The 23,268-nt window shown below is 40.3% G+C and overlaps 1 long non-coding RNA gene across 1 annotated transcript in view; it reads left to right on the plus strand.

Annotated features, from left to right (window-relative positions):
* The first annotated feature begins 16,080 nt into the window (after positions 1-16,080).
* Positions 16,081-23,268, plus strand: part of LOC137447122 (uncharacterized) — a 29,239-nt gene continuing 22,051 nt past the window's right edge. The window contains exons 1-2 of the long non-coding RNA XR_010988792.1: positions 16,081-16,186; positions 21,907-22,041. This is a non-coding gene — a long non-coding RNA (uncharacterized lncRNA). The remainder of the gene's footprint in view (positions 16,187-21,906; positions 22,042-23,268) is intronic.

A 23,268-nucleotide genomic window follows, 5' to 3' on the forward strand; every position in this document is an offset into this window, starting at 1 on the left:
CATCTGTTAGTACTAAATTAATCTAGGGAAGAGAGGAAAGAAACTGGTGTTTTGAAAATGCTTTCCATCCATCCCTCTTTTCTTAATTTCAAAAACATTTTCTGAATTTATGCAGAAGTTAGACTCTGGTTTGCATACTTGTTTCCAAGGGATGTTCTCCCAATGTTAATGTCAGTTAGGCTTGCAGCAGCAAAATTAAAGCCAGTGAAACTATTCAGGCACTTAGATTTAGACAGCTGTCAAAGTATTTGCAGGACAGGATTTTAAGGTGTCTTAATGGGTTATGACCATGTAAACATATCCACTTTTTCTTTATTGCTAGCATAAAGCAGTATTGCATTGCCTTACACATTTTCTTCTGCCAGCACAAAAGAGCAATGTGTGAAACTAGGCTGTTATTTTAAAGAGGTTAAATAACAGAGAGCAAAATATAAGCCAAATAAAAATTTCAGTCAGGCAATAAAGAGACTGCTGTTCTTCCCCCCCTGTCCTTTTAAAAGTTGATATTTGAGGGTTTGGTAGCAAAACTAATGCTAGTTTTCAGGTTTTGTTATTTAGGTTTGGTTTTTCATGACTCTCCTTTACACCCTTGCCTGCCATGGGGAGGCAAAAGGGGGTAGGGGGGTGGGGTTATTCTTTACATATTTTTGTGATGTTCAGACAACTGTCAAAGGGGAAATTCAATGCACATGCAACTTGGGCAAGCACACAGGAATGCAAAGTCTGTGCATCACAACAAAGGTCGAAATGTCTTTGTTTGTGGGGCTGGGAAGAGAAGAAACACAAATAAGCTCCTGGTAGGAGGAAGGTGAGTGAAGATCACAAATGGACTAAAATATTCTTCTCTTTTTTCTTTCCTTCCCTCCCCCTCCCCCCCAATACTTTTTTTTTTTTTTTTTTTTTATTTCAGTGTAAACTTTGCACATGATGGAGTCCTGACTTATGAAATCTGCAGTAGCCTCATTTGGGAAGCAGATTTTAATGCCATGAGTATAAGGAATTGGCAACATATGTCAGGCTGAACTCTGACAGAAAGAGTATTCTTATTACAGTCTTGGGTTAGAAACTGTCTAAGAACTGTCCTCAAAATGAACTATGCTGCTTAGCTAGTGGGCTGTGTATATATGCATACATGTGTCTCCAGATATAACTGAAGAGCTGGTAGTCAGCTAAAGAACCCCTTCAGCTTTTTTACTGCTGCCTTCTAGTGATGGAAAGCAGTGAAACTGTGAGGGAAGTTGTCAGTTTCCTTGCAGCTCTGAGAGTTTCTGGGCACATTACCTTGGCCTCCCTTTCAGAAATCTGCCATGGAAACCTCAGCTGGTGCAGCAGCAGCAGAGAAAAGACTGTGGTACCTGTGGTGCCCACCTTGGAGGGAAGATGGTGCTGAATAAAGGAAACTCAGGACAGTAAAATCCCTTGCAGTTCCACCCTACTCCCAGCTGTACATGCTGCTACGAGAACAAATTGCACAGAGGAGGTAAGCTCTGGGAGCTTCTAGCCCCAGCCATAACTGATTGCAATCACTTAAATGGAGTAACAAGAGGAGATAACACAGTGCAGCTCTGTTATACTCTTAATTTATTTTTTTTTCCCCCATCTTGCATGCTCAGAGGTTACACAGATTAGTGTAGTGTCACTTACAAGACCCAGAGGACAGGCAGCTGATAGGAATGAAGCCCATCAGTTCGATTTACCTGTCTGGAAGCACCACACACTTGTGCTGCAATTGCCTCCCATGCAGCACCATTTACCCTCTTGCACTTGGCTGTTCAGATAGGCTCTGAAGATGGTGCTTTGAGGAGTCAAAGTGATGGATGTCTGTGCCTTATCAAATAATCCTGATTTGGTTATTTCTCTAATGAAAGATCATAGGGGGGAATAAAATCTAGGCTCTCAGATATAATGGCATAGTTGAATTACAAATCACTTCTGAGGATTAATAGTTTTGAATTAAAGGCAAGCAAGTAAACCTCAAAGTAAAGCTAAAGCTCTCCAGAGGCGATCTCACTGTGTTCAGCAACAAAGGTACACATCTGTACCCAGTAAATACTGTTGCTTTGTTGTTTGCACAGGGCTCATTTAGACTGTGGCATTTCGGTTGTTACAAGGACTGAAGAACAGACACTTGCTTAGAAAAGAGAGAGGGTATGTTTTCAGAGATAAAGATGAGGTAACTGCTTCTGTGATGTGCTTGCTGCTTAACTGAAACTTTGGGGTGGTTCTGTTTTCAGAGTAGGGGTTCAGCCTGGATCATCACAGACTTAGATGTGGATTGTCTGAACTGACAAACTGGCTGTTGCAAACTTTTCAGAAACTGTGTTCTGGCATGTCTGGCAGGTTGATTCAAAAGAGCTTTATATTTTGGATTATCACAGTCACAAGATTTAAGCCTGAATTTGGAAGGTTGTAGAGTTTGGGGTTTTGTTTTGTTTGTTTGTTTTCCTGGTGAATAGTCCATGTGAAATTTTATTCAGATGAAAGTTAAGTTACATAAATGAATAAGTACTACTGAGAAGAATGGGGGGATCTGAGATCTGTCTCGTACCCACTTCACCTTGGAATTCCTGGCCTTGGTTAATTCAATGGCAAAACATTCCCTGAATTCACTGAAATCAGGATTTTGCAGGCTTCCCCAGCACAGAAGGAAACTTTTCATCTGCTAATGCTTTGGGGGAAAATCTTAGCCCAAGGACCCACTGAAAATGATGTTAGAGAAGTTCCTGCAACAGCTCATGCGTGAAACAGCTACTAAAAAGAGCCCCTGCATTCATCCTAATTATTTCTGCTTTTTCACCACTTGTTCTGTATAAACATCTCTAATGAAGATGAAAGAAAACAAACAAATTCATGCAAGAGCTTCTGGATCCAACCAAGAGCTTTCTGTGGCAAAGCAGCCAGAAAACTGGCAGAATGAGTTCCATGAGGATTTCATGCAAATTCTGGCAATCTATGGCTGCTGAATTTCTCCCCTCTTGGAGGTGCTATTTAAAGCAGCTTGGGAGCAGAGGGCTACTTCCAGCCTTCTGGTTCTTTGCCAGACACAGTTCAGCTGGATTGCTGGTTCTGGCACACTGTTAAAATGATTGTAAGGAAATTAGCTGGAGTGTTTTAGTGGGAAGTGTTCACCTTCTTAGTAGAGGAAGGGAACCCAGCATTCTGTGGCATTGAGGGAGTTTCTCCTCCATGTTTCACTTCATCCCACACCCATGGCTTCAGTGCTGTTCTCTAAATTCCTCTCTATTAACATGCAGCCAAAAATGGAAAGGGAAGCCAAGAAGAAAATCAGAGCCAAAAGAACTTAGTTGAGTTATTGAAGGCATAAGGGTGTTCCTCAGAACTATTAAAAACACAGACAAATTATATTATTTTAACTTTCTCTGTGATAATGTGACATGTGCTTTCATCACCATCCTTTAAATATAATGTTATTAGCAGACTGAGGTACTATTTTAAATATATACAACAGAGAGACTGCCTGAATATGTTGCATTTGTGAATAAAGGGCTCTCTCTGACATGGATTAATGTTCATGTAAATATTGTATATTGGGTGGGTTCGTGAGTATTTCCTTGCCCATTCTACATGCTGGTTTTATGTAATTTTTAATGGAACCATCAAAAATGTTTACAAATCTGCTTCTGAAATGGCAATTTTTGAAGTCTTAATTTTCCCATGAAGTATGTCTGGCCTTCATTAGAATTCAGAATTTTAAGACTCTTGGATGTAATCCCTCTACGATTTACACGGAGCTTAAAGCTAATAAACAAAATCTTTACTATATGGTCTCTCTGACAACACTGAGTTTTGTCTTCCCCCCCCTCTTAAATCTGATTGCTGCTTCACAGTGCAGGAGATGTGCTGTGCTAGAACTGCATAATGAAAAGTCAATTTGATTATGTACTGCAGATGTGCAGAACAGTTTGAAAGAAGTTGTGGAAGAAACAATAAAGATTTCATAGACTGATAGAGCCTGGAGCTAAAAGGTTTACTTCCGTTCATGGAGGTGCTTTGCTTTCAGAATAGTGATCACTGAAAGGTTACCAAATAGAAGGGAGGGAGGCTTGCCCTTGTGGCTTAGCAGCTGAAGTGAGTCAAAACCTACAGGGGTTAGTACTTGCCACCTGAAGAGATAGGGTTTGATGTATAGGGATTAGTTATTTTTGGACAAGGCTTTCACAAAAATAAACAACTAAACCAAAAACCCCAACAAACTATCCAAGTACTACCGGTGCTGGCACCTGTGTCACCTTCATTCTCTTATAAAGGTGAATGGAAGTCTTCAGTCCTTGAGTCACCTTTACAACCATTCAGTCTAACAAAAGGAAAAAAAGCCTCCCTTCTGTGAATTACTCTGCTAAATAAAATTTTGGTTAGCAAAGTGTTAATGATATCAGTTATACAGGGACTTGGTTCAGAAAATTGTTAATAACTTTGGTGGAGCGCTGAGTACCTCAGGTTATAATTACTTCATTAGTAGTTTGGAGTGTCAGGCACTTTGAGAAGATTAAAGCCAAGCTGGGTTATCTCCTTGTTTTAAGCATGAAGCATGAAAAATACCTCACTTAAGCTCTTGGTGTACCCAGCCTTTCAAGCTACTAAGGATTTTTACCTAGATAACTTTCATTAATACGGGAACAGGAGGTTTTGTTATAAAGTGTCTGCTTGCTGAACTAGAGGTGTAACAAGCATGTTAGGGATCATGATCCTCCCCAAGGGACTATAAAGATAGGGTGACCCAGAAATTCAAAGACCACAATGGACTAGTGAACCATCCCTCTTTACCTTACCTTACCTCTAGTATCAGTTGACAAATTTGATAGAGTGCTATTTTAAAGCGAGATTGTAATTGCACATTTCATGTTCACAGAATCAGAGACCCACCAAGGTTGGAAGAGACCTCAAAGATCATCAAGTCCAACCTGTCACCATAGACCTCATGACTAAACCATGGCACCAAGTGCCACATCCAATCCCCTCTTGAACACCTCCAGGGATGGTGACTCCACCACCTCCCTGGGCAGCACATTCCAATGCCTAACAACTCGCTCAGTGAAGAACTTTCTTAGCTGTTTGGGTGGGTTGGATTGGTTGATGGGTTGGATGTGATGATCTTGAAGGTCTCTTCCAACCTGGTTTGGTTTATTCTAAATAAAGGTTTATTCTAAACTTCCCCTGGCACAGCTTGAGACTGTGTCTTCTTGTTCTGGTGCTGGTTGCCTGGGAGAAGAGACCAACTCCCTCCTGTCTACAACCGTCCTTCAGGTAGTTGTAGACAGCAATAAGGTCTCCCCTGAGCCTCCTCTTCTCCAGGCTAAACAACTCCACATCCCTCAGCCTCTCCTTGTAGGGCTTGTTCTCGAGGCCTCTCCCCAGCCTTGTTGCCCTTCTCTGGACAAGTTCAAGAGTCTCAATATCCTTCTTAAACTGAGGGGCCCAGAACTGGACACAGTACTCAAGGTGTGGCCTAACCAGTGCGGAGTCCAGGGTCACAATGACTTCCCTGCTCCTGCTGGCCACACTATTCTTGATGCATGCCAAGATGCCATTGGCTGCCTTGGCCACCTGGGCACACTGCTGGCTCATGTTCAGATGGCTGTCAATCAACACCCCCAGGTCCCTTTGTGTTTGGCATGTTCTTGGGCATGTGAGCAGGCCACACAATGTGGCTAACTAAAGGGTGATTGGGGGGGGGGGTCAATTGATTTTATGCTGACTTGATTATTTATTAATTGTTTTTTTACTTCTGAAAAAATAACACAGAAAAGGTTCCTGTTTCAGCTGAAAGGTTTGGGTTTTTTTCCCAAAGTGAAATGTTTGTTATTGTGTTACTTCTCTGAAAAGCTGATTAATTCAAAGAAAAACACCTGCACTTTTGAAATGAAAAGTAGAAACCTTTCAGTTGGAAGCAGTCAAAATGAAACATCCCTCTGAAGATTCATTTTCCTGTCAAAATGATTTGCTGCATTCAGATGACTGATTTTGATTGCTCTAAGCTTCTGTTTTCTAAATATTTATTATTACTCTTCATGTAATTTTCAGTGATTAGTCAGCCCATCATTTCCTCCAAAAAATACTTCAGAATTCAGAGTTGTCTCCAAGGATACTTTTAAAAAATGCCTCTCTGGGTTAAATTTGTCTTTGCTCTTCATAGAGCTACTTAAATCTTTGTCAGCAAAGCTATAAAAACTTCACTTTCAAATTTATTCCCATGAGTTCCCAGCAAGTGCAGGGTCCTGCATCTGGGTCGAGGCAATCCCAAGCACAAATACAGGCTGGGCAGTGACTGGCTGGAAAGTAGCCCTGAGGAGAGAGACTTGGGGGTGCTGGTGGACAAAAAGCTCAACATGAGCTCTCAGTGTGCACTTGCAGCCCGCAAAGCCAATCAGATCCTGGGCTGCATCAGGAGAAGTGTGGCTAGCAGGTCGAGGGAGGTGATCCTCCCCCTCTACTCAGCCCTGGTGAGACCCCACCTGGAGTACTGTGTCCAGTTCTGGAGCCCCTATTACAAGAGGGATGTGGAGGTGCTGGAACGTGTCCAGAGAAGGGCCACGAGGATGATCAGAGGGCTGGAGCACCTCTCCTATGAGGACAGACTGAAGGAGTTGGGGCTGTACAGTCTGCAGAAGAGAAGGCTCCGAGGTGACCTAATTGTCGCCTTCCAGTATCTGAAGGGGGCCTACAGGAAGGCTGGGGAAGGACTTCTCAGGATCTCAGGTAGTGATAGGACTAGGGGGAATGGAATGAAGCTGGAGGTGGGGAGATTCAGGCTGGATGTGAGGAGGAGGTTCTTCACCATGAGAGTGGTGAAACCCTGGAATGGGTTGTCCAGGGAGGTGGTCGAGGCCCCGTCCCTGGGGGTGTTTAAGAGCAGGCTGGATGAGGCTCTGTCCAGCCTGATCTAGTGTGGGATGTCCCTGCCCATGGCAGGGGGGTTGGAACTAGATGATCCTTGTGGTCCCTTCCAACCCTGAATGAAACTATGAAACTATGAGTTAGTGCATGTCAGTGATCATGTCATGCCTTGTCTTTTGCCTAAGTTCAGCTTCTTTCAGTCAATCTAACACTAGTAGAACAGAGCTTTGATTTGCTAAACCATGAAGGAGGTTTAGCTACTGTTCCGTTCTAACATCACAGTGCCTACTTGTGTGGGATTAATGAATGGGTCTGCTGGCAGAACAAGTAGTATCAATTCCCCCAAAGTTCTGATTTCTAGTATAAAGCCATGGCTACTTTTATGGCATTGCATCACTGTGGTTACAGTTCTCCTGTTGAAGTGGGACCAGGTGCTCTGCTGCTAACAGCCAGCTCCTGGAAGTATTGACTGATATTATTTTAGAGAGAAAGATTTAGAAATGTACCAAACTTAAAGAGATGTCAAATGAAATGCAAGATCTAACATCCATGAACTTCAGCTTTTACACTTTGTAGGCACCAGGAATGGAAAGTACTTTGACTCCAAGGAGCATGCAGTATCCCATCTCTTCTCTTGATTTTGTTTAAGTCAACAAAGCTTTCTCCAGAGTGCTTGTGTGTCTGAGTTCCTCTATTCTGAATGAAGGTGAGAGAAGGTTTAGTCTAGATCTCTTTCCAGCACACTCAACAACCTATGCAGTAAAGCCACATGATATTTCCTGGGGGCCTCCATCAAACTTCTGCAGAAGGTAAGCTTACTCTTATAAAGCACTGTCTTAGAGGAAGAAATGTCTGCTGTTATAACCTGACATTTTCCATAAGGGAATTGTTTCTTTCATCTGCTCTGTATAAATAAACATTGAAGGAAGAGTTTTGGGGGCAGGATTCTATTCCCACAGGAGCCTTGTGGCTGGGCTCTCTTTGAGAAGTGGGAGCTGTAAATGTAATATCAAAAACAAACAGTGATTGAACCTGCACCATTAATTGAGTGCCAGCTCTTCATAACAGAACAGCCAGGATACAGAGAGTGACTTAAGGTTCAGAGCACAGATTACAGTATCTTTTCCACTGGGAAGTTTAAATTTCTTGTCCTGATAATTTAGTACATGTATTAAGCAAATTGGTTAAGGAGACAAAACAGTTAGAAGGACATGCTTTATCTTAGCCTGTCTTAAAGACCTCTGTGATGTACTGCAAAGCGTGTTGATATGAGACAAGTTGAGATAGGATGAAACCAATGAGCATCAGGTGTTTTATGTCTTCACACAGATGCAACGTGAGCTGAAGCAGGGTGTGCAGCATCCCCCAAAGCTTTACCCATAACAGTAGGAAGGTAAGTACTGGGAGAGTTGCAGGTGTGTGCCCTGGTGTTGCCAGGGGTGGATCTGCCCTGTGGGCACAAGAAGCTTCCCTGACCCCCACTAAAAAAAGATGAAGAAGAAGTCCCAGACCAGTACCATAAGAAGTGAACAGCTGCAGGCAGTATTCTGATAGAGTTTTTCATATTGATGAGTACAAGACAAAAGTAGCCCTTTGGGTTTTCATGGGCCTGTGCAGAGAATAACATATTTCTTTTCCAACCTTATTGATTCTATGATTCTAAAATCAAGGCAAGGAAATACATTTAGTTTTCTTCTCTTTCCTCTGCCAGCACTAATTTTGGTGGAAGCTAAATGTTAATTATTTTATGTATCTTTTTATTGTTGTATTATACAGACAAGTAAGCAAAGAGATGAGATATTTCAGCAGGAAAAAGAACATTTTAAAATTAGGTTTTATACCTTGAGTATGAAAGATAACTTATAGCTGACCAGAGCTGTTTGGGGTGAAGGGAAAATGGGGATGGAAGTTAATGTATGAATTCCAGAAACCCTAGAGAAAATGCCAGTCCTCACAGATGCAGGGTATGTAGTCTGTCATATAAGGGAAATAATGTTCATCTTCCTTTATTTCTCTGATGGCTAATTGGTGACTCAAACACACAACAAAATGTCATGTTCAGATTGTTTGTATGACATGATGGTTTCAGTCGTTCATCTGACTTCTGCACTTGAAGGGAGTTGGAATCATTTTATCTGCTTAGTGACAAGACAGGGGATATGCTCTTCCTCTCTGACCTAAGAAACTAATGGCAGTGAGCTTATCACTCTGGGGTCATTTAAGAACATGCCTAACCAACACTCACTGTGGTTGTCAGTGGTGGCAGATACAAGATCTTATCAGACAAGCAAGTTATGCGCATATAGATGTGACAAAACCCTGCAAATTAGCTGGCACTTCTCACCACTCCTTGAAAAGAGATAATATTTTTTGGGGGAAAAGACAAAACCCAACAAAATAACCCCAAAGAAACTCATTCCACCCCAAACCAAAACATAAAAAAATAATCAAAGGATAGCATTAGGGAGATTTTCCTTGTTACTAAAGCTTTTTCACAATGGACCTCTTGTATTTCTCTCTGCTATTTCTTCCAGTTCTGCCAGGGGCCTGAAAAGCTGTCACCCTTGCAAGTCCCACATAGCACCCTGGAGGTGTTCAAGAGGGGATTGGACGTGGCACTTGGTGTCATGGTTTAGTCATGAGGTCTATGGTGACAGGTTGGACTTGATGATCTTTGAGGTCTCTTCCAACCTTGGTGATTCTGTGAAATTATTTTACATATTCTGGCTGCAAGTTCAGGACCATGTTTTTATCAGCTGTTTCCCCACAATACTATTCAGTTTTGCCTTAAAGTGGGTGAATAGCAGATGTGTCACATCATGTGCTACACAACATGCCTGAGCCTGAGTGTCTTGCCTATTTAGCTACTGGAGGCTTTTATTCTTTTATATACTGATTCCACTTTAAATTGCACACCAAAATGATTTTGTAGGGGGAGAAAGAGGAAGAAAATTACTTTTTTAGTGGTGAATTGGAAAGCTGACACTATGTGTAATTTATCTCTCTCTTTCAAATAAACTAAACATATTTCAAGATATAAAAGCTTTACTGATGGCTCTTGTTAAAAGCTGAAAATAATTTCAATTCATCACTCCTCATCTGCCTGAAGATGAGTTTTCAGTTGCATTAATGGTAGCCAAAAAGGGTTTTCTGACAGTGGGGGGGATGGAGGAGGGATATAATTCAGCTTGCCCTGCTCTGGCAGAATGTATGCTCAAGTTGACTAATAGAAAACATCATTTAGCAGCAGCAACTATAAAAGAATGTGCAATACACTTTTCAGCTTTTATGATGGGCTTAATGCTGGTAATGGGACTTTCACACTAATGCTGCCCTTCTTATTCAGGCTGGTCCAATTGCATCTATAGTTTGCTCTACAATAACAATACAACATAAGACCAAATTTTGTGCTTTTACTTTTGGTTCTACTTTTTAACAAATGATAGAAGAACAAAAGCAATAATCAATACTAGGGCAGACTTTGCTCCATCATTGGAGGTGTTTAGAAGGAGACTTGATGGGGTGCTTGTTGCCATGGTTTAGTTGATTTGATGGTGTTGGAGGATGGGTTGGACGAGATGATCTTGAAGGTCTCTTCCAATCTTGTATATTCCTATTCTATTCCTATTCCATTCCTATTCCTATTCTATCACAGTAGGTGTGTCTCATATATATATATAATCAAACTAGAATAACACTTTGCATTCATCTTCCTCCTGAAAGATAGATTTAAATTCATTTCCCACTATTCCTTTACTTCTTTATGAACTTTATTCAACTTCTTTTGAGCTCAGGTTGCAAGCTTTATTTTTCATTTGAAAAAGGAACCACAGCAAGGAAGGAGCCCATTTAGAAATGTGGGAACCTGAGGTTTTTCTGGTTTTGCAGAAATGTAAAGCTCCTGGGGCAGAAAATCTACTAAAAGCAAGCAAGACAAAACAAACAAACACAAAAAAGAAAATAAAAGATTGTGAACTGCTAGAAACTGAGTGGAAAAATCAATTAATTTCTTTTTTATGAGACTTGTTTTGGACATTTTTTCATTTGAACATAGACTCTGCAATTATTCCAGCCTGGAAACAGAGTTAGCACAAAATAGACTTAAATAAGGGATAGCTGTGCATATTTTATCTAAACTCTAGTGTATACTTTTATTTATTTATTTAAAGCAAACACAGAAAACTATCAGGAAGTCACTAATTGTTATTTTATTGGTGGTAATTTTATTATCATCAACGTGCCCTTCAACAAAATCCTTCCTTGCACATCTCAATGATCTCAGTAGGCTCCTGTACATGCCAGGAAAGCTGCCTGTCAAGATCATCTGTGCAGTTTTAAGAACATTTTGCCCTCAGGCTCTTAAGAGTGCATTGATTATACAGAAGCAGCTTTCCTTGGCAACCCTGTACATGCTTTGTTTCATGCTGTAATTAGGAAATACTTGCCTTTTACCAACCATGTAGAAACTGAGGTATCACCTCTCCTCTACCCACCCCAGGCTGCAAAGGAAAGCTGTAGCTCTCTGAGTGCTTGGAGTTAAGGAAGTTTAGTTTCCTGTGGGTTTGTGCTTCACAGTTCAACTCTCTGAGATGTAATGAGCTGAGCTCTGGTGGAAACCTTTCTGTGGTAGTACTGGGAGAAGAACTCATTTACCAATCTGCTCATTGGAACCAGTGTGGCCATAATAACTTTGAAGATGCATAGTGATAATTATAACTAATTAACTGAACAAATCAATGTGGTCAAATTTGATTGCAATTAGCCAGGAGATTATAATAGGAAGGGGAAAGAAAGATGTAGGCATGGAGTTCATACTTACTGGTTATGTGTAGGTGCCTGAGCTAAATGTAGAACATGAATCTTTCTCTGATTACATTAGCTTTGCACACTGCATTGTGGGGTTAATTAACTATATAGATTCAGCACAAAAAATCATAAGGCAAGAAAGGAGTCTGAGAACATGCTTAAAGTTAAATGGCTGCTTAAAATAATTCTCTGAACCAAGGATTTCACAGTATCACAGTATCACTTAGATTGGAAAGGACCTCGAGGATCATCGAGTCCAACCTATCAACACAGACCCCAGGACTAGAGCATGGCACCAAGTGCCACGTCCAATCTCCCCTTGAACGCCTCCAGGGTCGATGACTCAACCACCTCCCTGGGCAACCCGTTCCAATGACGAATGACTCGCTCAGTGAAGAACTTCCTCCTCACCTCAAGTCTAAACCTCCCCTGGCACAGCTTGAGACTGTGTCCTCTTGTTCTGGTGCTGGTTGCCTGGGAGAAGAGGCCAACCCCTTCCTGGCTACAACCACCTTTCAGGTAGTTGTAGAGGGCAATGAGGTCTGCCCTGAGCCTCCTCTTCTCCAGGCTAAACAATCCCAGTGATGATGAATGAGGAATCACTTAAAAGTTATGCATGAGCTGATTTTTTAGATTTGTTTCTATTATATTTTACACTAACTTTGTTTAGACTGAGATTTGTTTCTTGGGTTTTCTGGTCATTTTGAAGACCTAGAATTCCATTTTGAATAAAACAGTGGTTCTCTGAATAAACCCCTTTAGCAGCCATCGTTTTATGTATGTACAAATATATATAGAGGGGAAAAAATCATTCTAATAGGATTAATTTTTCATTCATGTTAAAGCTCTAATACTGTCATCATAAAGTCTACAGATCAGGTGTATTTCTTCTTTATTGAACAGTTTAAGGAGAAATGCATTAATATTATTCAGAAAGCAATCATAAGCTTTATAGCTCTTTTATACTAGCATCAAATGAATTCCTTGACAAGTGAAACATGGTAGCCTTTAATCATGGGAAACTGCCATGCACTTCAGCTGCATAAATTAGGAACAATTAACTAAACCCCAAAATGAGTTACACACATGCAGCTCATTATTTTTAATTTGAAATTTTATTTCTGCCGGAGTCAGTTTGCTATCTGATACACCAGATGCCAGTTGGGAAAAACAAAACAAAACAAAAAAAAATGGCTCTGAAGTCAGGGTAGTGTTCTGCAGACAAGCAGGATTGGAGTAGGTGTCTCTTTTGATACTGACATCAAAGCTGAGAAATGCCATTTTTCCTTAAGTGCTTTGTCCCCAGCATCTTGATGAAGCATGCAGTCACAAGCCAACGTGTGATGCTTTTGGTATGCACGAAAAGTGTCATAAACCCAGTTTCTCTTCCACATCTCCTCTCACATTGTGATCATCTGTTCTGATGGCTCCTCCATACCCTCAAGTATTTCTGGCTAGAAACTCTCTGGAGTCATCTTTCACTCAGGCAAGGAAACCATAAGGATACTTCTAGTTTACCAAGTCTGACTATCATTTGCTCTGAAATATTGCTCGGCTTGAGTGTGGTGGCTTAAAGGAAAATTAAGAATGGCTTAAACCTGTTTAGATTGTTTTTCTTTGTACAATCTACAATTACCTGAAGGGTGGCTGTAGTCAGGAGGGGTTGGTCTCTTCTCCCAGGCAACCAGCACCAGAACGGGAGGACACAGTCTCAAGCTGTGCCAGGGGAAGTTTAGGCTCAAGGTGAGGAGAAAGTTCTTCACAGAGAGAGTTATTAGCCATTGGAATGGGCTGCCCAGGGAGGTGGTGGAGTCGCCATCCCTGGAGGTGTTCAAGAGGGGATTGGATGTGGCATTTGGTGCCATGGTTTAGTAGTCATGAGGTCTGTGGTGACAGGTTGGACTTGATGATCTTTGAGGTCTTTTCCAAGCTTATTGATTCTATGATTCTATTTAGAATTGACTCATTTGCATCTGAAAAAAACCACCATAATTCTATCTCTCCTTTCAACTCTCATCCAGATAATTTATTAAAGTAACCACACCCTTCCTCTCTGAAGGGCTTTACTGAGGACAGCAATTTGCAAGAACAAGAGGATTTTATCCCACAAGTATTATTTATTTAATTTTATCAGTTCCTGTATATTCTTGGAAGTGTCTTTTTGTGTTAACATTTGCAGCAATTATATGTAGCACTGTAGAGAATTGTTTTGTTATTACCTAAGAATTTTCTCAGGAAAAGAACAAGAAACATCAGTCAGGGGAGGAGAGAGGGGAGGGGGAAAAATCAAGACTATCTGTGCAAAGTTCAGAATGAATTCAGTGCATTGTATTTTAGTTTTTCCCCTTTTTAAACCTACTTTTACAAATACTTTGAAATCTATTTGACTAGAATCATATTAGTTTCAGTTTGACAATATTGAAAGGTGGAAGATTTGTCAAAACTGTCATAGTTTTATGAAGAGTTTCAATTTTCACACACTGTCATGTTTGCTAAAAATAGTTAATTGAAAAATTTTCAGCTGTCTGTAATTTTGATGTTGTTTTCATCAGCTCCAAAACTGGATAGAGAAATCATGGCTCAGACAGGCTGTCCCAGCCCCCTTGTGAAGTGCAAGGTTACCATCTCCTGGCTTTCAACCTAGAGACTCCCAAATATGCAGTAAATCAGTTTGGGGTTTAAAATGTTTTTCAATATGCGTTACAAATCCACTGTTGGCTGAACTCTTTTCAGGGAATGTTTCCTGACCACACGTCAGGAATGAGTTCAGATGCTGCCTATGAGGAAAACTTCAATAAAATTAAAGGCACTTATTTCCCCAAAATACCTTTCTATTCCCTATCTTGAAGATCAAGAAATCCTCCAGCAGATTTGTCTTTCCTATGTGTTGCAGGATGCAAAACTGAAAGTGAGCTGTCATGAATTATTCAGAGCGCCAGAAGCAGCAGCTGTTATTTGTCTCTGATTTTAAAGGGTGGAGTATTGGAGGACTTCATTGACAACAGAGGGGAAGAGGAGGAGACAGTGGGAATCAATTGCTGCCTGACATCTCAGATGTTCAACATCTGCAAGGCGCTGTTTAATTTGGTAATCTAGACTATGGTCCTTTCTGTTAGCAACAAGGGCAACAAATTATTTGTGTGAAAGTTTGCTTCTTCTGACAAGTAGAGAAATAGCCTATTTCAAATGACAGAACAAATTCTGGCTTAAAAAATGATCAAAGCCAGGCAGAGAGAATATCTTTATATCCATGAAACAGCTCTGGGACAGAGATAGAATTTAGAGATGTATGCAGAGAGCAAATACTGTATTATGAAAAAATACTCAGTTTCTTCTTTTCTTTTGTAATTTATCCTGATGTGAAAATGTCTTGTGGTGGGATGAATGGACAACTGTGTTATTTTTATGTATATTCTGTTCATAAAGAGTCTGGATTCTGCACATCTGCCTTTTTTCCATCTATGAATGTCAAGTAACTCAATTAAAATCAATGTGTAAGAGAGATGTTAGAGAGGCAATAGGAGTTTCCATGGTTTTATTTCCTTCAGAAAAGAAACAAAACTAATGAAAGATGACTGCAGGTGTCCATGGGTATATAGTAGGTAGATTGTGATATGTTGTGGGCCAAGTTCTCCAGTAGGGTATTGGATTGCTGCTCCAGTACAGCACAATGGAGCAGGAAAACTCCTTTATCACTGTTGCAGGGATAACTGTATGCTTGGTAAAAACTCTGCTTGTGTATTTCCTCTAGAGAATTATTTAAGCAACTATTCACTCTATGCAGAGCAGAAAAATTTCTTTGGGCACAAAGAAATCAATATCAGTAAACAAAATGTTAAAGAGTTCAGCACTTACTCTGAAGCTTAAGCAGTATTTTCTCTCCTGGGATAAACCCATGGTCCTTCGTGCGGGCAAGCTCTCTTTGATACCAATGGTGTTTGCTTGAATGAAGAGATAATGAAGCTCAAGATCTGGGTTATGAGATTCAGGATTACACAAGCACAGAATTCACACAAAGACACCATTTTGCTAAAATCAGTTGAAGATAGAGAAATCACTTGTTTATGTGTTTTTACCCTGGAGGGCAAGAATATGGAAAAAATGCCAACTTAAGATAAATTAACTTTACATAAATTCCAGACTATAATTTGATGTGCAGCCGGGCAAACATCAATAGAAGACAGATATAGCTTTGTATGAGAAGAGAGATCTTTTAAGATGCTGTTTGTTTGCACTGTAATACCAGGCACCTGCATGGGATGTGAAAGCAAATAACCACAGAGGTGTTGGCTCTTTTGGAGAAAGAGTGATTGGTCAACCCCAAATCCAGGATGGAAGATTCTGTAATGTTATAAAAAAGAAGAGAGAATAAACAAAAAACTAATTATCTGTGTCTATTCTACTGTTTGGAAGGTGGAAATGAGCTGAGTTTTGAAGGTTTAGCTGATTTTGGCACAGAAAGAAAGGAGCCATCCTTCGTTTTGTGGCAGTGTGAACAGGAAACCACTGAAATGCAGCTACACAGGTGGGTCGTTGTTGTCATTTGGGGTTTGTAGCATGAATTAGTTTAATGTAACTCATCACCCATCCTACTTTAAAGGTCTGTGAGGAAGCTTCTCCAACACTGCAAGACCCCAGGGCTCCTGCTGTTGCTGGAGCTGAGGCACTGCCCTGACTTTGCAGGAGCAGAGCAGATCTTTCGCATTCCCACAAGAAATTTGCTGTCCCTCACTGCAAACTGATTTCCATTAAATATAGTCTGGAGATCTTCCACAAAGACTCACATATTAAGGTCTAGTTTCCCTTGTCTTGCTTCCCTGGTTTTTAAGCCACCTCCAATTTGCAGTGAAATACTGGAGAATCCTTGCACCATTATATAAATGATATTGACTTTCTCCCCTGGTTTTTTTCTTGGAGAAAGTATTTTTTTGATCCATATTATACCATGATGTCCCAGTGCATCTCTAAGTCCTTGCCCACCTTATCATCCAGATCACAAAGCTGTAAAGAAAATTGAGATCTTTACCTGTAGGATGAAGAAGGGATCAGATGACTGAAGGGGAAGCCGTCAGAGAGCATACATGCAGGAGTTTGTCCTATCAGTGTCTAACACCAACCAAAGTGAGCAAAGGAAATGGAAGTGAGCTATGAAGACAAATGATAAAATGTTTCTCAGCTTATTTTAAACAGCCTGTTTCCAGGCTAGGTTAGATTCATTGTTCAGTGTCCCTCAGTCAATATTCTATTTATCATTCAGCAACCAGAGTGGCTATAATCCTTCATCCTTGATAAAAGAGCAGAAACTATTGATTTAATTGGGTTCAGGAATAAGAACATGGTTCACTACCTTCCTGTTAACTCTGTTGCTTACTGTAAATTACTTGAGAAAAGTCCATTTGCTGTATTGCTTGTACCCATTTAGCTCTGCTTTCAATGCTGCTCAAAACTGCTTTCTCCTCAAAAGACACAGAGCATCATCATGGAATTCACAGATTAGATCTCCTTCAGCTGAAATCAGTCTATGCAATTCTGGTTATTTTTTTCAGAACAGATTTGTGTATATGTCTGGGTAGTTTGAGAAGTACATTGTTGGTTACTAAAGCAATCAAGCCCAGACAGTGATTTTGTGATTCACTTCAGTGCCATGATATAAATACCGTATCCGAGCTTTTCAGTTTCATTTATAACTCTGAACACCCACTCAGCTGCCTTGCTGAGATTTCTTCCATTGCCTCCCATTATATGTTTATCAGCTCTTTAAAATGAAGGAAAGGAGAAAAAAAAAAATAAATAAATACCCCAACCAACAGAAACAAAAAACAAACAACAACAACAAACAAATCCCAGGAAAAACTTGGGTATTTTTGGAGGAAGAGAGAGATGGATCTCTTTGTGCAGAAATGCCTTACTTTCCCCTCAGCTGATTTTATAAATTACTGCCCACACTGAACCAACCTCTTTATCACTCTCACCCTCAGCCACGCTTTCTCTACCTGTCCATAGCTATACTTTGCCTTCCCAATCTGTTTAGCCCACGATTTAAGATGGACAAAGACTGCCACTCCTATAAATCCTGACTTCATTAGTGATGAAGTATCTGGCAAAAACTCCCTGCAGCAGACACTGATCTCTGTCTCCTGCCCAGTCTAACTAGGTCTCCAATGGTAAAATGAGCGTAGGATGTCTGGGGTCCACAGAAGCATGATAATAAGACTTATGAAGAAAGTGGTCCCTGCGAGACCTCATTACAGGCATTTCCAGGGCTAAGTTACTGCTTCAGAGAGTGGAAATGGCTTCTTTGCAACAACTTACCTAAAACAAAGTGGATGATTTCTATCTGGATCTGTCTTTCATGTCCCTCATAATAGTAGCAGAGTAAGACTTGCTAATTGGTACATAATGCAGTTTGTCATGTATTTTTGTTCTGCTGTCATTATTTTTACCATCAGTATGAACCCATCTTAACACTGAGGCATAGCTGTCTCCAATTAACTGATGAAAAATGACATCTGTATAAATGTGCAGTGTGAAATTGTCCTCATCTATCAGAATATAGTGGGGGGGGTTTCTTGGTAGCCCTTCTTCAGAAGCTAACTAAAATTGTGAGATGAAATATATTTAGTTAAAAAAGAGAGGAAAAAATACCCCAAGCAAGCAAACAAATAAACCAACCCACCAAAAAATAAAAACCCAACCCAAAACACCAACACCTGTGGTTTCACCGAGCAGAGGTGGTTTTATTAACTTATATTACAGTGGGAGTGAGAAAGAGAGATGCTACCTATCCTATTACCTGAAAAATAGTACAACTCTATTTTAGAAAAAGCTCTAATGGGGTTAAAAAAAGTCTAAAAGTAAATCAGGACTTAGTCCTGGTGCTACCTGAGGTTATTTTTTTTTCCTATATAAATATTATTAATAACTTTGACAGTGGTATCTGGCAATTTAAATTTCTCTACACTTACCTAAACAGGGAGGTGTGTATCCATCCATTATATAAACTTTATTTATGTTTATTTTTTATGTATTTCAATAAGTAAAAAAAGGTGGGCAAGTGTTGATTGTCAGAGGCTCTAATTAGACCAGTTTGATGTTTCCCTAAAGTCTGAATAGAACTTGGATTTAGGGGCTGAGTCCTTTTAAATGGGTTTCAATCAAAGTCTGTATGAAGTGTCGAGAGAAAATGTGAAGGCTCAAAAGGAGATGGAGAAATTTAACTTCCTTTTTCCAACTCTTCTTGCCAGGAGGGCTAAAAAGTCCCCCCATGGTCCACGTTGTAAAAGGAATAGAATAGAATAGAATAGAATAGAATAGAATAGAATAGAATAGAATAGAATAGAATAGACCAGACCAGACCAGACCAGACCAGGTTGGAAGAGACCTTCAAGATCATCGTGTCCAACCTATCATCCAACACCACCTAATCAACTAACCCATGTAACCAAGCACCCTGTCAAGTCTCCTCCTGAACACCTCCAGTGACGGCGACTCCACCACCTCCCCGGGCAGTCCATTCCAATGGGCAATCACTCTCTCTGTGAATAGTGATGAGCATCAGACTTTGTGCAGATTCAACTCAGCTGTAGACGTGAAACATGACAAGGTGTCATTGTAGAACCTAGGAGGATGCAGCAGCTACTGGCAGTGGCATAAGCAACCTTGCCAGAGCCATGAGAGAGTCAATGTTTGAGATTTGAAAGGGGAGTCAACACATCTGCAGCCATATGTAGCAGTACAGTGGGGCTTTTAAAGACTGCAGTGCAGTGTGTGATCCCCTGTGAGTGTGTAAAAGCAGATACCAGTAGGCATTTAAGCATAAACTTTTCTTCTGTCCACGTTTGCCTTGTCCAAGCTCGAGATGACATAGACTCTGCAGAAAACTTTTCTCCTGCCTCCTTTTGTATTTACAGACAAAATGGCTCGAAGAGAAGCCACATTTATTTGCAACTAGAATGCCATCTGCTTATGTGTGAAAAAAAAAATGTCTAGTCATATGGATTCCGGGTTAACATGATAAATTTAATTATCGGAAAGTAAAAGAGCAATTCACATTTGGAAACAGCACATTTCAGCAGAGCTCAATATTTAATTTTATGCCATTTCCTGAAAGTTCAATAGACACTGTGAGCTCCTTCAAAACTGAACACATCATCTGGTGCAAAACTGTTGCGCTGCTGCATTTATGAAGCACAACAAAATGTGGCTTATCGCACACCTCATTGTGGCTGCTAGCACACATTGGAAAGCTTCCTGTAATTTCATCATTTATACTTTTATGCCCTTTGTAGGTGGCTGCCTACAGAGCCATAGAACTTAGTTTAGGTTACCCAAGCTCATTTTATTACATCAAATTAGGGATTTGGTTTGGTGAGGGGGGTGTTCTATTTCATTAAGTAGATGTGTGCTAGGTAGGGTCCAATGTGGCTCATCTGAATGGTTCGTCTGAATTGATTAGGGTTATTTTTCCAGTTGTTATATCACACTAAAAAATATCACTTATATTTTTCCTATCATCATTTCTTACAGACAGACACAATGCTGGGACGACAAATAATTTCTTCCTGAGAAGACCAAAAAACCCAAAAGCTGCATCTGTACAGAACAGATGTTCTTCTCTTTTCTGATTAGCATCCACATCACTGTGAAGTTGAGCATTTCCTTTTATATCTCTGCGTGAAACTTTCTTTATAGCTGTAATGATTTTTCAGCCATCACTTCTTTGGGTTCCTCAGACTTTACTCTCAGACATCCAGCCTCGGTACAGCCGTGCCCAGCAGAGTGCTCGCTGTTACATAACATAAAGCAGCTCTGACTCTTCTGTTCCCTGAATGTATGGTCAAGCTGTTCAGCAATGCATATCTTTACTGTGCTGCATGCTGAGATATGCTCTAGTTTAAGGATTTTTTTTTATTAACTACAGAAAATGTATTCTTTTGTCAAGCAGCAGAACTTCTAGGCACTTTCTCCACCAACTTAGTATTCACTGAAGTCCTCTAAGATTTCTCTATGCCTTCCATTCACGATGACATAGGTGAGATATTAGTGCTTCTTCAGAGGCACTGAAAAGCATTGGTTTGTTTTTCTCAGAGAAAGACCTGCATATGTGTGTGGTGGGCTGCTCAAGCTCTGCCTGAAGGCTTGAGAGACATGACTGCTCCCAGACAGAGGAGATTCTGAACTAGTTCTATCATTCATAGCCTGAAGGGAGGTTGTAGCCAGATAGGGGTTGGTCTCTTCTCCCAGGCAACCAGCACCAGAACAAGAGGACACAGTCCCAAGCTGCACCAGGGGAGGTTTAGGCTGGATGTTAGGAAGAAGTTCTTCTCAGAAAGAGATTTGCCATTGGAATGGGCTGCCCAGGGAGGTGGTAGAGTCACCATCACTGGAGGTGTTTAAGAAGAGACTGGATGAGGCACTTGGTGTCATGGTTTAGTTGATTAGATAATGTTGGGTAATGGGTTGGACTTGATGATCTCAAAGGTCTTTTCCAACCTGGTCTGGTCTGGTCCGGTCCTGTTCTGTTCTATTCTATATTCTATTCTATTCTGTTCTGTTCTGTTCTGTTCTAAAGGGGACACAGAGAGAATCTTCTCAATGTTTACCAATATTGAAGGGGCAAGAGGCAAGAAGACAAGGACAGACTCTTGCAAGTGGTGTCCAGTGGCAGGATGAAGGGCAATGGGCACAGACTGGAACCCAGGAGGTTCCATTTGTACATGAGGAGAAGCTTCTTTGATATGTGGGTGCTGGAGTCCTGGAGCAGGCTCCCCAGGGAGGTTCTGGAGGCTCCTTGTCTGGAGATCATTTATTTTGATCAGCAAAAAGACTTTGTTTTTATACAACCTTCTATATGTTTTACTTTCTTTATGTCACTTATATTCAATTTTCAAGCACTGTCCCTCAAGTTTCAGTAATGGAGATCGAGACCAGTCTACTTTGCCCAGCTTAAAAGAAAAATTTACAAAATATCAATATTTGAGAATAAGTTCATGTCAGGGAAAGCAAAGGGAAAAAAAGGAGAAAACCCTGTGACTATCTTTCCTTTCTGCTGGCACCATTCCTTGTGGATTCAAAAAGCTACATTATTTAAGTCTCTGTAGCATCTTCCACATTTCTGGAGCATTTCAGCTCTCATAGGTTTTCTTCCCTTTCTTTTTTTTGCTGGAGTGTTCTCATCTTTCTCTATAGATTGGTATCTACCTTGCTAATCACTCAGTCTGACACATCCTTTGTTCTGTATTTCAGCTCTAACTGCTCAGCATAATCACACACTTCCAACTGCTTCCTGTGGTCCTTTGTAAACAAGCTGCAGGATTTTCTCCAGAAGATGGATTATGCTCTTTGTCTTTAGTAAGAGTTCTAATTTATCTCCAAGAAATGGTGAGTCCACGATCTCTTCCTCTATCACACCAGTTTAATTTAAGATCAATACTTACATTCCTAACATTTCATACATGCTTATAACTTTGCTTGGATTTAGTCCCTGAAAAACATTTTTAATGTTTAATTTTTGGGGTTTCCTTCTAGGATGGTGCAGTTCACTGTTTAACTCTTCTTGAAGAAAAATCATTCTTTTCCTAAATTTTGGTGGGGTTTTTTTGCAATAATGTAGAGTCCCTTTAAACATGAAGACTCTTTAGCTGTATGAAAAGCTGTTAAAATTCCCCTTGTGACTGAAGGCAGAATAGATGAGTGGTTTACTTTGAGGACCAAGTGGTCAGACCAATGTACATCTTTGCTACTTTTTAAACTAGATGAATAATAGGGTGGTAACTGAGTGGTTTCTTGCTTTGTTTTGTTTCCCTTTCTTTTTTTCTTAGCTTTATAAAATATCACTAATGGGTTTGTTATAGGGGAAAAAAAATATTAGTCACTCCCTTGGCCAGGTTTTTCAAATGACTGTGACCAGTGGATATAATTCCAGATATAGGGAACCAGAAGGCAGCGTGCCTAATAAAATTAGCTGCAGCTCAGATCTCTTGCACAAGAGGGTTCAGTCTGAGGCAATTCCTGAAGAAGTCAGCAGGAGTCTCAGCTTTTGTGCCTGAACTTCTCCTTTTGGAATGTAAATGCAAAATGTCACAGGTAATATAGCACTATCTCTTGTATCTATCTATGCATGCTGAGAATAAGGATTACTTTAGATCCACACACTCTGCATTGCTTAGAAGAGTTGAAGCAGACAAGTATGTCAAATTTTGTTTTGCCATTAGAGGGCTTTGATTGATTACTAAACAGGTTAAAAAGGAAAAAAAAATAAAGTCTTTTTTCCTCATCTAGGATGCTTGGGCATCTATACCAAGTAAAGTTGAAATTTGGTCTAAACATCAATGTAAATTGCCTGTTCTCCCCTTTTGAAAGGACTATTCAATCTTTGGGAGAGGTTTAATAATAAAGGAGCTCACATTAAACGGAGCTAAAAATTCTCTGCAGGTAAGAACTGCATCTTCCAAAAAAATAAACTTTGCACTGAATTTGCAGGATACACTAATTTCATTCAGGGTCAATCCTATATTTTGCTGGGTTTGCACAAGAATAAAATCATGCAAATTTTATACTTCAGAGCCCTAAAGAAACTCCCCAGCTAGCTGCTTTTCCTATCACCTT

This window comes from Melanerpes formicivorus, unplaced genomic scaffold (assembly GCF_026170545.1).
Source record: "Melanerpes formicivorus ecotype bairdi unplaced genomic scaffold, bMelFor1.0.p_v2 SCAF_19, whole genome shotgun sequence".
Taxonomy (NCBI): domain Eukaryota; kingdom Metazoa; phylum Chordata; class Aves; order Piciformes; family Picidae; genus Melanerpes; species Melanerpes formicivorus.